This window comes from Vombatus ursinus, unplaced genomic scaffold (genome assembly GCF_900497805.2).
Source record: "Vombatus ursinus unplaced genomic scaffold, bare-nosed wombat genome assembly UNPS02014778.1, whole genome shotgun sequence".
Taxonomy (NCBI): Eukaryota; Metazoa; Chordata; class Mammalia; order Diprotodontia; family Vombatidae; genus Vombatus; species Vombatus ursinus.
Window position 1 is genome coordinate 54,800,047 of NW_020954556.1, and position 3,236 is coordinate 54,803,282.

At 41.9% G+C, this 3,236-nt stretch overlaps 1 pseudogene; it reads left to right on the forward strand.

The window, feature by feature from the left end:
• Window positions 1-1,621: 1,621 nt before the first annotated feature.
• LOC114045536 lies at window positions 1,622-2,163 on the forward strand (annotated as a pseudogene).
• Window positions 2,164-3,236: the final 1,073 nt, after the last annotated feature.

The window sequence follows — 3,236 nt, forward strand, 5'->3', positions numbered from 1 at the left end:
CTGCAGGTTCTGCAAAATTCCCCCCCAAATTCCCATTTAATTTCTTATACTGATCCATGATATATCAAAACCATGACAGGGGAAAGTCAGATGTTGAAGGGATAACCATACTCATTCTTCAGTGTGGGGAAGAAAAAATGGAAGTAGTCAACAACAAAAGACTACAATAGAAGCATATATGGAGACATATACTTTCTTTGTGGAGACACCAGGGCTTAATTTTATCTACATCAGATTTCCTTTCTCAGGTTTCCTCATTTCTTTTCCTCTTCCTCTTCATCTCATGTTAAGTCTTTATTGATCGCAGTCCTGTCTACATTGATACAGTCTGGGAAAACCGAGACTGAGGTTTTTATACTTACATAGATCTCCTCTTAAAAACAAGGCTAATTTCTAAAACTTGGTTCCTGCAGATTTAATTAATTTAGTTTTGCTGAAAGCACTTCTCTTCCATTTGTCTGGTTTTTTTTTTCAGGTATAAATTTGGCTCTTCTGACTATTAAATTGTAAGGAGATTCTGGTAAGATGCCAGGAAAAATATGTTCATATGACTCCAATTTATTTTGAATTCAGTAACAAGAGGGGGGAAAAGAACAAATAACTCTTAGAAATGTGAGTGAGGAAATGCTGAATCAAAAACAATTAAGGGTTGATAAATACTTCTTTCGAAAAATTAAAAATGATGAGAGAAAACCATGTGTCAATATATTTGGCTCTGTAGCAACATGGAGCAGAACTAGATTTGGGCTTTTTGTTCCAAATGACCAATTTGACATATTCTATGGAATCTGGTGGAAATTTTAATGCCACATGGCATCCTGTTATATAAAGACTCACAAGATACCTTCTTGGCACACGCTCATGGAAAACAATACACCCTCCTATTGTCAGCTCAGCCATACTTCAGGGAACTGCCTTTTCTGTTGCAAATAAATGTAAGGCTTTTAGAAAAGTGTCCTCTCAATCTGTTGGTAAATCGCTACTCTGTGTCCATGGACTCTACTCTTTCTAAAGATCAGTGGCTAGATTTATTTGGGCCTGCATCTTAACGGATTTCACTGTGTTAATTCTGCCCTCTGTTGAGAGAAGTTATCTTTCATGTGGAAAGATCCTTCACAAAAAAAGGGTAGATCCATCCTGCTGACAATCAAGATCCACTCAAATATAAACTTGTGGAGTGCAGGTAATGCTTAACTCTTATTTTTGCATGCCTTTGTGTTGGTAATGGTAACCAGCAGCTAGGAAGTAGCCAGGAAGATGCGTGGAACAGAAAAAAAAAAAAAGGCCTAAACTACTGAGTCATTACTGATGCAAGAGCTAGACTAGTATTAAAAACGAAGCCTGGGCCAGAAGCGCGGAGAAGTGGTAGTCGCTGCGGTTTCCTCCTTCTACAGCGCTTGACCCGAACCCGCTGCTCAACTCCGGGCCAGAGCCGTCCTTAGCCACCTCTCCATCTTCACCTCCACTAACCAACACTTCTGTCTTACAGTTCGAGCAACACCTATCCGCCTCCGCCTCCCCAAGCTGTCGCTATCGTCTCCCCAGCTTCAGCCCCAGCAGCTACGCACCCGCCTCCTCCCTTTTCCTCCTCTTCTTCCCCGCCTCCACTATCTCCGCAGCCATGACGACCTTGTCTACCTCTCAGGTGCAACAGGACTACGACCAGGACTCAGAGGCCGCCATCGACACGCAGATCAACCTGGAGCTCTACCTGACCATGTGTTACTACTTCAACCGAGATAATGTGGTATCGAAGAACTTTGCCAAGTATTTCCTACCCTAATCCCACGAGGAGAGGGAATGTGCTAAGAAGCTGATGAAACTCCAAAACCAACGAGGCGGCAGCATCTTCCTGCAAGACATCAAGAAACCAAATCGAGACAACTGGGAGAGGGGGCTGAATGCAATGGAGTGTGTTCAGCACTTGGGATTACAAAAAGAAAATGTCAGTCGTTAGTGAAACTGCACAAGCTGGAAAATGACAAGAACGACCCACGATTTATATGACTTCATCGAAACCTGCTATCTGGATGAACAGGTAAAGTCCATCAAACAACTGGGTGATCACATAACCAACCTGCACAAGATGGGGGCCCCAATTCTGGCATGGTGGAATATCTTTTTGACAAGTACATCCTCGGAGAGAGTGCTTATGAGAGCTAAGCCACACCGGGCTTTCCCCACACCTGGGAACTGTTGGCCTGAGTCTTACTGTCTTTCTTTGCATGCATATTTTGGTTATCTGACCTTTTCACAACCAGCATGAAAAAAACTGCCACCATTTGCATCCCAATAAAATTACTTGTACTAATTAAAAAAAACCCGAAGTCTGAAGAGGGAAGCAAATGTTGTTGCCTACAGCTCTTTGGAGAAGTTAAGTATAAAGAGGTAAAGTATTCAGTTTGACAAAGTATTCCCTCAGTTTGCTGCACTTAGTTATTTTTTGGACTTGTCAATGGCCCACCATCCATAGTATTATAGCCTCTATCTAAGTCTTATCCTCCTTAACCCTACATCTCCAATATTTCATTCCAGATCTAACCTGCTACTTGTCCTCTGGAGTTTCTTTTACATAATTAACATATTTTCTTTCATTTTAATCTATTTGTTCTTTTCCTCCTTCCCTTTTCTGGCAGTCATGCTGGCCTAGCTTCCTTAACATTGTATTCTTGGCCATCTTTTGCAATACTGGTTACACTTTCAAAACTCCCTGATGCTACTGCTGGTTCAGTCATTTTTCAGTTAAGTTCAGCTAGTCATGACCCCATTTGTGTTCTTAGCAAAGATACTGAAATGGTTTGCCACTTCCTTCTCCAGCTCATATTATAGATGAGGAAACTGAGGCAAACAGTGTTAACTGACTTGACCGGGGCCACACAGATAGCAAGTGTCTGAGGCCCGATTTAAACTCAGGAACATGAGATTTCCTGATTTCAGACCTGGCACTATCCATTGTACTACCCAGCACTATACCTGGTAGTTGAAACACTCCTTGCTCTCTACTACTTTCAGACTCACCCTCCCCACCCCACCCTACCACCTCACTGCCTATTTTCATTACTCAGCAATGCTATCTCATTTGAAATTCATACATCCAAAAGTATCACTTAATTTAGCTCCAGAACATATTCCCTCTTTTTCTAGTAAGTTTACTGCCTAGTTCACAACCTCCCTCCCCATGCCAAATCCTCCCCTCATACTAGGGAATTCAACATGTAAGTTGACATTCTTTCAAA